The following is a 12,470-nucleotide window of genomic DNA, read 5'->3' as shown; positions in this document are numbered from 1 at the left end:
TGAGTGTCTGACTCCTGATCTCAGCATCCAACTCTTGGTTTCGGCTCAGGTCATGATGTCGAAGCTCCTGAGTCTGAGCCCCACATCAGGCTCTGCATTGGCAGCACAAAACCTGCTTGGGATCCTCTCTCTCCCTCTCGCTCTCGCTCTCTCTGCCCCTCCTCCGCTGGCGCTGTCTCTGTGTCTCTCAAAATAAATAAGTAAACTTTTAATAAATAAATAAATAACATTCATCGGGCAAAGGTACCATGCCGGGCACTGTTGCTGGGATCCGGGGTGCAAGGGGGCCATCATCTCACAAGGTCCTCCCTTGACCATCCTTTCTCAAATAGCTTCTTCACAGACATTCCCACCCACCACTCTGTTTCCAAGTCTTAACAGCATAAGCATGACCTAAAATTATCTTATTAATTTATTTGTATCCGTTTACCCTCCTGGTAAGAGTTCTGGCTTCCCCTCGTCCTGACCAGCAGTAGAGGTTTTCAAGCTCACTGGTTTGTGCCAATCTGATAAGTGAGAGGAATAGATTTGGGTTTTAATTTGTATCTCCCTGACCATCAGCAAGACTGAACACTTTTAAAGCTTTACAGGACATTGGGATTTTCTTTTCTGTGAATTCCTATTCATGTCTTTCGCTTATTTTTGTTCACTTATCTTGTTCTATTGCTTGCCTTTTTTCTTGTCAATTTCTAGAATTTCTTCTGAAGCATTGCATCTACCTGATCTTAATCTATGGATGGCCTTTTCACTTAGAGTGTCTTATGTTTTGCCCTAAGAAACTTTTCTTGAATGCAGTTAAATGCAACAACATTGTAGGGGCGCCTGGGTGGGGCAGTGGGTTAAGCATCCAACTTCGGCTCAGGTCACGATCTCACGGTTCATGGGTTCGAGCCCCACGTCAGGCTCTGTGCTGACAGCTCAGAGCCTGGAGCCTGCTTCAGATTCTGTGTCTCCCTCTCTCTCTCTCTGCCCCTCCCCCATTTGCACTCTGTCTCTCTCTGTCTCTTAAAAAATAAATAAGCATTAAAAAAATTTTTTTGCGGGGTGCCTGGGTGGCTCAGTCGGTTGAGTGTCTGACTTCGGCTCAGGTCACAATCTCGCGGTCCGTGAGTTCGAGCCCCGCGTCGGGCTCTGGGCTGATGGCTCAGAGCCTGGAGCCTGCTTCGGATTCTGTGTCTCCCTCTCACTCTGACCCTCTCCCCATTCATGCTCTGTCTCTCTGTCTTAAAAATAAATAAACATTAAAAAAATTAAAAAAAAATTTTTTGAAATGCATCAACATTTTCTTTCATGGTTTTGTTATTTTATCTTGATTAGGCGTCCTTCCCTTCCCTGATATCATGATGCTATTTCCTGTTTTCTTCTAAAACTTTTTGGTACTGTGTCTTCACACTTACTTCTTTTTTTTTTTTTTTTTAATGTTTATTTATTTTTGAGAGAGGGAGACAGAGTGCGGGTGAGGGAGGGGCAGAGAGAGAGGGAGACACAGAATCCGAAGCAAGCTCCAGGCTCTGAGCCATCAGTACAGAGCCCGATGCAGAACTCAAATTCATGAACCATGAGATCATGACCTGAGCCAAAGTCGGACGCTTCACCGACGGAGCCCCCCAGGCGCCCCAACATTTACTTCTTTAATCCATCTGAAATTCATTTTGTGGTTGATCTAATAATAAGGATTTAACTTAACTTCTTGTGATAGCCAGTTTCCCAGAACCACTCGTTGACTGATCCGTTTCTTCTCCAACAGGTTGGCAGCTCACCCCCGCCCCACAAGTCCCCACGGGACAGCGGTCTTCTCCAAGCTCCCTTCTAACACTTGGGTCTGGTGCCACACTGTTTTGCTTGTCACCGTTTTAGAGGAACAGTTAAAATCTTTTAAGGTATATCCCCTTTCATTTTAGTTTGCAAAACTATCTTGGCTTTCCCTGATTTTTTTACAAAATGACGAGTTCCAAAGTCTAAAATCCAGACTCCAAAATCTGAAATCCATAGAGAGCATATGGGTTTTAAAATCATCCTTGCTAGGCTTATTGGTCAACCCTTTTTTTTTTTTTTTTCATTAGCTTCTAGGGGGTTTAAAAATTAACTTGAGTAAAATTGACCTTTATGTAAAATTACCTTATAGGTTTTTAGTAAACCGCTATACATTTATCCAAAAAATTGTACATTGTTAGATTAGATTTGTTCCTTATCATTTTTTTCTTGCTTTTATATACCTTTATTTTAACTATAAGTTCAGTTCTTATTTCGTGTATAGAAGCTCCATTGCTTTTTAAATATGAATCTTTTCTCCAGTAATCTTACTGAGTATCTTTATTTGTTGTAATGGTTTATTGAATTTCTTTGATTTTTGATTTAGTCATATTATCAATGAATAATGACATTTTTGTTTCTTTCCTTTTAAACCTTAAATTCTCTCTCATTTTCTTTTTCTTTAAAAAAAATTTTTTTAACGTGTATTCATTTTTGAGAGACAGAGAGTGACAGAGCATGAGCAGGGGAGGGGCAGAGACAGAGGGAGATACAGAATCCGAAGCAGGCGCCAGGCTCTGAGCTGTCAGCACAGAGCCTGACATGGGGCTCCAACTCACAAACCATGAGATCATGACCTGAGCCGAAGTTGGCCGCTTAACCGACTGAGCCACCCAGGCGCCCCCAGATACATTTTTTAATGTATTTTCTAGAGTCTTGATGGAGATTTGAACCCAGCTTTATAAAGGAGCCTCCCTCACGCCCGGGTGTGGGGATAAGGATAGTGTGCCATCACCCATTTGCAAATTAGCTAATAAGATACTTGAAAATTTACAAAATCATAGGAAATAAAATCAGGGGGTGAATGATGTAGGATAGAACTTACCTTTTATTTTCGACCTTTGTGTGCCCTTGGATTTGATTTATTTGGGTCACGGGCATATCTTGCTTTTATATCTGAAAAACAATTATTTCATTAAAACTAAGACCAGGGGCACCTGGGCGGCTCAGTCGGTTAAGTGTCCGACTCTTGGTTTTGGCTCAGGTCATGATCTCACGGTGTGTGAGTTCAACCCCGAGTTGAGCTCTGTGCTGACAGTGTGGAGCCTACTTGACATGCTCCGTCTCCTCTCTCTCTGCCTCTCCCCTGCTCTTGCCCTCTCAAAATAAACTTTAAATAAATGGGACACCTGGGTGGCTCAGTCGGTTAAGCGTCCGACTTCAGCTCAGGTCACGATCTCCCGGTTTGTGAGTTTGAGCCCCGCGTCGGGCTCTGTGCTGACAGCTCGGAGCCTGGAGCCTGCTTCGGATTCTATGTCTCCCTCTCTCTGTTCCTTCCCCACTTGCACTCTCTCTCTCTCTCTCTCTCTCTCTCAAAAATAAATAAAGATTAAAAAAAATTAAAAAAAATAAATAAAATAAAACTAAGACTGAAGAGACCAATCACAAGGGCATAAGAACCCATCAGAAATGGCCTTAGCACATGCCCTTCCCCAAGCCCCAGGCATGCTCAGATTCAGGCAAGCTCCCACTTTTGGGGGGGGGGGGGTGGCAGGAAAACGCACCTTTGTGCTCCTGGGTCTCCCCCTTAGACCCCAGCTTCCCTGAGTACAGAGAGGGTCTCTTCTTCCTTATTTCCGTAAGAACCTATTTCATACCAGAACTTGTGCTGAAAGGCACCTGGGCTTGTCCTGTCGAGAGGTACACTTGGAGAGTACTGGGTGAGTGTCCGCACAGCCTGGGTCCTCAGGTCAGGTCAATGGGCTAATTCCCAGCAGCAGGGCTCAGTTCCTGCCTTTTCCCGGCTGACTCCGCCCACTGCTGGTCCCATCACCCACCCGGGAGCACGTCCTGCTGAGGACAGCGTCTGTTTTCCCCAAATCTCCCAGATGTAAAAAAAAAAAAAAAAAAAAAAAAAAATTATACAACATTAACCTATACACAACTTAGGACAAAGTCTTTAGCTTTGATGCGGGTTTTAGGAGAAAAAAACGATTATTGGTGAGTAAGGGGCAGGGGCTGCCTCTTCGAATGGAGTTTCCAGTTGACATCTTGGCCTCAGTCACTGCGTCTGTCAAATGGGGAGCACGAGGGCACCAGCATCACCGAATTGGTGTAAGTGACGTACGTGGGGAGCTGGGCACAGTGCCGGCAGGTGCTTCTTCCGACACCCCCAGCTGCTATTGAAGCTGGAGGCGACAAGGAAACGTTCCTCACCTTCGGAGGGTCTCCGGCTGAGCTTGAGAATCCTTCTGACCTAAGGCAGATGATCAGGAGACGGACACAAGAGTTCCAGTAAATTCTTCCATGTCCTTGGGGGTCTTCATCAGGGAAAGAAGGCCCCCTAAGAAGGGACCAGAGCAGGAAGCTTTTATACCTTTGCAATAAACGATAGAGTCAGGAACAGAGGACAAGACAAAGAGGTTCGAGCCAGCCAGCTGCAGGAAGTCGCTGGGAGGTACACGGGGAGGAGGGGCCCGCGGAAGATAAGCCGATGTTAGCAGGCTTGTTTGAACAGATCCACTTCGGCACTGATTCCTAGCCTCCGGAATGTTCTCCTCTTCCTAGTACAGGGACGGTACCTTCCTTATGGGAAATTTTACAGCTCGTTTTCAGGTAGGAAGGGGGAGGTCAGGGAGCCCTGATTCTCTAAGTGCCGACAGCTCAAAAGAATCAATAGGCCAAAGCAGCGTATTTTGGGGCGGCCCGTTCTGAACTCTATCAAGGCCTTACGTGCTTCTGTGGCAAAGCCACACATAGGAACACAGACACTGGTAAGGCAGATCGTTGCTAAGAAAAACATTTTCAACGACTTTGCACGCGTCCCCCAGGGCGGTAAGGACGGGACACTTCGGGACCCTCCTTGTTGCTGGTGGGAACGCAGAATGCTGCAGCCACCGTGGAAAAGCTTGGACGCTCCTAAAAAAGTCAAACACGGAACCACCATGGGACTCAGCGATTCCGCTTTTAGGTATATACCCCAAAGAATTACAAACAGGCATTCAGGGGCCTGTGGGGGGTGAGCCGGGTGAGCGTCTGACTTTGGCTCAGGTCATGATCTCACTGTTCTTGGGTTCGAGCCCCACGTCGGGCTCTGTGCTGACAATTCACAGTCTGGAGCCTGCTTTGGATTCTGTGTCTCCCTCCCTCTCCTCTCTCTGCCCCTTCCCGGCTCGCACTCTGTCTGTCTCTCTAAAAAGAAATAAACGTTAATAATAATAATAAATAAAAACAGGCATTCAAACAAAAACGTGTACACAAAAGTTCATAGCAGCACTATGCACAGTAGCCAAAGGTGGGAACAACCCAAATGACCGTCAGCGGAGGGATAAACAAAATGTGGCACATCCATCCAAGGAAACGAAGCGTGAAGAATGGCTACGGTAGGGATGCACCTCAACAACATAACAGTGAGTGCCAGAAGCCAGTCACTTGTGCTATCATTCCATTTATAGGAAATATTCAGAATAGGCAAATCCACAGGGTGACTGCTTAATGGGCCCAGCGTTCCGTTTCAGGGTGATGGAATGTTCTGGAACTAGACAGAGGTGACAGTTGCCCCACATTGTGAACGTATTACATGCCACAGAATCGTACACTTTAACCTCGTTAACATGGTGGATTTTATGTTATATGAATTTTACCTCAAAGTAAAAATGTGATATCCATATGATAGCGTTTTTATCAATTTTATTTTTTTTAAGCTTATTTATTTTGAGACAGAGGGAGAGAGAGAGAGAGAGAGAGAGGAAGGAGCAGAGAGAGAAGGAGAGAGAGAGAACTCCAAGCAGGCTCCACACTTCCAGACTCGGGGCTCAAACCCGCGATCCCTGAGATCATGACTTGAGCTGAGACCTTCACCAACTGAGCCACCCAGGTGCCCCTATAGCAATTTTATTTATTTTTATTTTATTTTTTAACGTTTATTCATTTTTTTGAGAGACAGAGACAAAGTGTGAGCAGGGGAGGGGCAGAGAGAGAGGGAGACACAGAATCCGAAGCAGGCTCCAGGGTCCGAGCCGTCAGCACAGCGCCCGACGCGAGGCTCAAACCCGCGAAATGCGAGATCATGACCCGAGCCAAGTCGGACGCTTAACGGACTGAGCCACCCAGGCGCCCTGCCCAATAGCAATTTTAAAACCTTCAAAAGAGGCATCAGTACCTCCACAGAAAACACAAGGACAAAAACAGGAAGGGGAAGAAAACTCCAAATTCAGTCTGCAGCGGGAAGGCTGGGCGGACGGTGTAGGTTGTAGAGCTCGCAGGGTTTTGGGGGTGGCCTCTGTCGTGAGCCGGGAGCTGAGCAGACAGCAAGTCACGCTATGTATCGTTCCCTCGTCTTGCTTCCTGCCTGAAATATTTCACATTTGAAATCCTTCTGGAGTGAAATGGGTCAGCCTTTCCCTTCCCCTTCCTGGTGTTTCTGTGATCGCTTTTCTTTTCTTCCTACCATTTTCCTAGGGAGATTTTGCATCACGCATTTACAAACTTGCCCAACCTATCCTTTCTTTGGGACTAATGAATAAAGTGTCTTTTCTTTTCTTTCTCTCTTTCTTTCTTTCTTTCTTTCTTTCTTTTTATGTCTTTCAACATTACCTTTTCAAATAACCAATTCTCCACTGACATGAAATGACACCTTTTACCCTTTACCAACCCCCCCACTGCATTGTCTGCTTTTCCTTTTACTAACAACCACATTATATTCCTTTCGATCAAACACTGGAATGATCGGTATTATTACCAAAAGGACATATGTTTAGGGGCGCCTGGGTGGCTCAGCCGGTCGAGCATCCGACTTCGGCTCAGGTCATGATCTCACGGTCAGTGAGTTCGAGCCCTGCCTCGGGCTCTGTGCTGACAGCTCGGAGCCTGGAGCCTGCTTTGGATTCTGTGTCTCCCTCTCTCTCTGCCCCTCCCCTGCTCGCGCTCTGTCTCTCAAAAATAAATAAACATTAAAGAAAAAATAATTAAAAAAAAAAGACATATGTTTGTAGTACACAAGGTTGAAACAACACATAAAGGGTGCATAGTTTCCCACTGCCTGTGTAATCCCTTCTCTAGGAGCTCTGGGTTAGGGTTTACAGCAGGATTAGGGAGTAAGAGGTTAGCTGGGGCACCAGCCAGCAATTTTGTGGAACTTCTAGGTAGTTCTGACTCCTTCACTGGAGAAGAGGGCCTCTTGGACAGCTGTCTCCCAGTCTGAACGCCACATCTCTTTCTCCTTCATCCAGTCCACTTGTACTCGGGGACGCAGGTCAGGGGACTTGGTGGGGGTCCAAGCCAGCAAAAGTCTGCATGGACCCGGGAAATTGGCCCCCATGATACCCAGAACTGATCAAGTGTGCAGGGATTCAAACCCCATTTTCGGCCCTCACTAGCAACTTAGCTAAAGTCTCCATGCCTCAGTTTCCACACATCTAGAAAGGAAATGACATTCACAAGCTCTTGGGGTTTGGGCGAGGGCGACGTGAAAGGCAATGTCTGCAAAGCCCTTGGGGAGCATTCAGAGGAGAAGCCGTGACCTTAAAGAGGGGGTCAGTTTGTGGGGAGCTCAGAGCCCACGTTTCTGGGGCCCTGGCCCTGGAGAAGGCCTGACTAACTCTCAGAGTGGCGCTGAGTCATATCTGTCACCTTCTCAACCTGGCCTTCCCCAGCCGCCCGGGTCCACGAGGTCCCTCACCCTGTGATTCCCTATCTCTGCCCCAAGTTGTCCCTTCTGCATGCACTCATTCCACAAATATTTATGGAGCACGTCCTACGTGCCCAGTGCTGTTCCAGGCATTGGGGATTCAGCAGTGAACAGAACGGACTAAAAATCTTGTCCTGTGGAGCGCCCGTTTGGCTGAATGAACCCAGTAAGTAAAGACTCGGATACATAGTGTCAGAACCTGCCAAGAACCCAGGAGAAGGATAGGCAGGTGAGAGGGGCAGGGACAGTCATGGGCTGGCATTTCAACAGGAGAGTTTCGAGGGCCTCCCAGGAGGCATTTGAGTTATTACAATTTGCAGTATTTCTTTTATTTGTCACGTTCTTCTTGCCTGTTGGGTCACTGTCAACACCCACGCCCACTGGCCTCCACGGCAGCATAAGAGCCCCTGGGGGGCGGGGAGGGGTTCTGTTAAGTGGTTCACTACTGTGTCCTTAGGGATCACCTCAGTCCCAGGAACAGTCACGCACTCCATACTTATTCATACAAGGGCAAGGGAGAAACCACCCTTCTAGCAATGGTCAGATCTTGGAAAACAATTCTGTTCAAGTGGAAAAATCCAGAACTGGCTGACAGCCCCTCGGGAGAATCTCATTCAAACACCTTCCAGGGCTTTGCCCACTGCCCACAGCTTCCCAGTTTTATTTTGGCCTTAAGGAAAAGCTGGGAAATACAAGTGGACCACGGAAAGAAGAATGCTGGGTGCCCAGATTTCAGCAAAGGTGGCAATTGAGCTGCAAAGGCATGCGATTCAGGCTCACGGTGTTAGTTATTACGGGTGTTAACATATATATATATATATATATATATATATATTTTTTTTTTTTTTTAATGTGTATTTATTTTTGAGAGAGAGAGAAAGTAGGGAAGGGGCAGAGAGAGAGGGAGACGGAGCTGTCAGCACAAAACCCGACACGGGGCTGGAACCCACAAACCGTGAAATCATGACCTGAGCTGAAGTCGACGCCTAACCGACTGAGCCACCCAGGCGCCCCTGGGTGAAATTTTTACCGTGATTTTACTTTCCTTCTGCAGCCGCCTAGCCCTGGAAAGACAACAACAGCGACAACCAAACCAAAAAACCATCTAACTGAACCCGGGAAGCTCCCGAGTTGGTTACACCCGCATTTACCCAGGATGGAAGGCTGCAGAGCTAAGCGCCCCCCCCCACCCCCTTCCGCCCCCCCCCCCCCGGGTGTTTGAGGTGGCCAGTTTCGTGTTTTTCAATGCTGTGTGTTTTTCAAGTGACCGAGTGGTACCTGAATACAATCTTTTTTGTTACTGCCGAGGAGGTAACAGATTCAGCGAATTTGCATTTCTAGGCCCTCGTCGGGGCCGTTCCATGAATATCAATGCGCCAACGCTCGCTTTGTTCTCTGCGCTCGGCCGGGATGTCGTCTTCCCTGGGCCTCCTTATTTTTGGCCCCGGGGAGGCCCTCCATTGTGTGCATATACCCTGATGTTCGGTCATTAGCCCCTTCCCCCCTTAAGGGACCTGAGGTTCTTCCAGTTTTTCCTGTTATTACAAATAAAAGATAAAAGGGGCGCCCTCGCGCACACCTGCTGGTCCGGAGCGTTTCTGCAGCGGACCGTCGGGGACAGAAACTGCCGAGTCACGGGGTCTGCTCAGATTTTAGACTGTTTAAAAACTCTCCGCGGTGGTTGAAGTTGCAATACCGGAGCCGTCTATTATCTTAGCCTAAATAAATGCATACGTATGCGGGTTAATTTCCTCCTGGGAGTCAAAGGAAGACCAGGCATTAAGCATTCCTTAACGTCTGTTACTATTAAGGAGAGACACTTTTATCAGAGCCCAAACCTCCCGTCTGATTGCACGGCGATAACTTTGTGAGGGCCAAGCCTAAGGTATGGTAATTACAGGAAAAAATCCTGTTTGCTGGGGACACTGGGGTCAGGCCCCAGCCCGGCACATACACCGCGCCCGAGAGAGCCCAGCGTGTGGGCGCTTTTCTCCTGCTTCCTGTGTCTACCCGACTGTGGAGGGTGGATGGTTATCAGAGCCCCGTCGGGTGGAGGATGGTCGCAGCGACGAACGACCAACGCTGGGTACTCGCCAACTCCCGGGTGCGCACTGGGAGGCGGCTGGTGGGTGATGGGACAGCTCTTGTCTACTATGGAGTGTCCGGGCCGGGGTGGTGGACCCTCCCAGAACTTTGGGGCTGCACCTCTGAAGCTGGGTCTGTCTCTAAGGGGAGAGCTGCCCCTCTTAAGTTACACCCTTTCTTTTGAACACTCACCCGGCAGCAGGCTGAACGTTTGCATGCAAATGACAAGCATCTGGGGAGGACAAGAGCTGGCCTGGGCACCCCTGTACTGTCAGGATGACACAGTTTTCGCACTCGTGCGGGGCTCCTGATCGAATAGGACAGATGGATTTAACATAAAAATCACACAAATGTGTAGTCACAAAGTGTGGCGTGGGGGGGGGGGGACGACCCATCACTCCCAGCAAGAATGGCACTTGACCTACAAATGCACCTTTAATTGGGCAAATTCTGCCCCCTCAGACCTGGAAGCAGGGCACCGAACCTCTCTGCCCCTTCCCCTTTTCACCTACAGAGTGGAAATAATGACCATAGCTTCACTGTACTGACCTGTGCCCGTATAATTTATCATCTACAGAAGAACACTTTTGAGAATCATACCAAGGCACTATTTGATAATGAAGTCAGAAGGGTAGGCGTGAACCCGGTCTCCTGCAGGCAGCCGGGGTGCGTGGCCCCCCATTCACGCGGACACACGCTGTGCACCCAGCCAGAGCCCCTGGATACATGGCTTCATCCTCGGAGCAGGACGTACTGTCCCGATTTTACAGATGAAGAAATGGAGTCTGGCCCAGAGAATTCACCTGTCCATATCCCCCCTGGAAAGTGGGTGGACGAGCCTCGATTTTTATGCAGGAGCTTTTGACTCCCGGAATCCAAGAAGGGGATTACTATACGGACATGAGGCTGAAATGCTTGCCTTTAGGGTTGTTTAGTTGCCGAAAGGTAACCGAGCTGTCTGGCCTGCAGGAGGCGCTTCGAAAAATAAGAACTATTTTTACAGCGTGAATAGTGAGGACTGCAGCCACCGTGATCCTTTGGTTAAGCAATCCTGGGATCAGGCAGAAGTCACCACACTGCTTGTTCCAGGAAATGCCTGCTCCTGGGAGATAAGATGATGCCTCAGCTCTCACTTCCAAACCCCACCTCCCTGGCCCACCATTCCAATGCTCTTATGTCAGAAACTCTGCCCAGTCCCCACCTGCTCCTTGCTGTGCAAGACCCACTTCAAAATCTCCCAGCCAGGGCCCTAAAACCCTATAAATACCATCCCTCATTTTCTTAATTTGAGACTCTGTGGAAGCCAGTGTTGTCCTTTACTGCAGGAGGTCCAATAAACCCAGTTTTGCTTGATCAACAGGTTTTTCTGGTGGAATCAAAGTCTAGGAAAGCATTTGAAAATGTTTCTTGTTATTTCACTCAACATAAATCACGGAATGTGGTAGACATGATCATGCCCCCCCCCCCCCCAAAAACATTCACATCCAAGCCCCTGGAACCTTGAATAAAGATACTTTGCAGACGTGATTAAGTTAAGGATTTTGAGATGGGGAGATCATCCCGGATTATCCAGGGTGGGCCCGGTGTCATCACAAGAATCCTTACGGGAGGAGATCAGAGTCAGAGCCAGGTGTGATGGAAACAGAGGCTGGTAACTTTAAAGGTGGAGGCAGGGACCCTGTGCCCAGGATGCAGGCAGCATCCAGAAGCTGGAAAGGGCACAGAAGTGGATCTTCCCCTAAAGCTTCCAGAAGGAGCCCTGCAACTCATTTTAGTTTAGTTTAGTTTTTTTTTTTAATTTTTAAAAAATGTTTATTTTTGAGAGCGACGCAAAGACAGAGCATGAGCAAGGGAGGAGGAGGGGTAGAGAGAGAGGGAGATCCAAAATCTGAAGCAGGCTCCAGGCTCTGAGCTGTCAGCACAGAGCCCCACACGGGGCTCGAACCCACAAACCATGAGATCGTGACTGAGCCAGAATCAAGAGCCAGACGCCCAACTGACTGAGCCACCCAGGCACTCTAATCCTTTTCCCATTCTAGGTCAGTTCCATGGGATTCTTTGTAGCAATTCCTTTCCTCCATTTTGGACCTCTTTTCCTTAATAGTAAGAAACATGGATCCCCTGGTTCTCAGTGTATTCATTTATTTTCCCAATCCCCTGTGTGCAGTGAATCTCCTGAACCACTAGCCCTGACTCTCAGGCACCCTCCTTAAGTGGACACCACCCCCTGCTGGGCTGCCTCCCCACCCTGTTCCAAGGCATCTGCAGAAGGTCTCCACCCATTTTCACTTATGTTCTACATCCTTAGTCCCGGTTGACGCGATGACACTTTATGTAGGATTTTTGAATCTGTTGGACATAGTTTTTATTTCTTATAGTTTCTTCTCTGGTGTCACATCCAGGTAAATCTAGCCTCAGCAAAAGAGATGGGCAGTTTTCTCTCATTTTTTTAATCTTCTGGAGCCATACAAGGATTCTCTTGGGTTTGCTAGAACTTTCTCTGGAAATCATTGGGGTCCTGTGCAGTCTCCACTGGCTGGATGTTAAGCTACTGGCACAGGTGGATACGGTAATGTAATGGATACAGGTTCATTGTAGTCCTCTTAGGTGATTCCAGAAGGTTCTATTTTCCCAGAAAATTGTCTATTTCCTCTAAATTTTCACATGTGTTGGTATAAGTCTGACTCACAGTGTTCTTATTTTTAACCCCCAGAGTATCTGTACT

At 47.8% G+C, this 12,470-nt stretch overlaps 1 long non-coding RNA gene across 1 annotated transcript; it reads left to right on the top strand.

Moving 5' to 3' along the window:
* Positions 1–9,312: 9,312 nt before the first annotated feature.
* LOC121020132 (uncharacterized) lies at positions 9,313–11,104 on the top strand. Its single transcript, XR_005785964.1, has 2 exons — positions 9,313–9,545; positions 10,323–11,104. It is a non-coding gene; the product is annotated as an uncharacterized LOC121020132 (long non-coding RNA).
* The last annotated feature ends 1,366 nt before the right edge of the window (positions 11,105–12,470 follow it).

The sequence above is a fragment of the Herpailurus yagouaroundi genome, unplaced genomic scaffold (assembly GCF_014898765.1).
Source record: "Herpailurus yagouaroundi ecotype Mexico unplaced genomic scaffold, PumYag 246, whole genome shotgun sequence".
Classification (NCBI taxonomy): Eukaryota; Metazoa; Chordata; class Mammalia; order Carnivora; family Felidae; genus Herpailurus; species Herpailurus yagouaroundi.
This window is presented reverse-complemented; position numbering and strand designations above follow the sequence as displayed.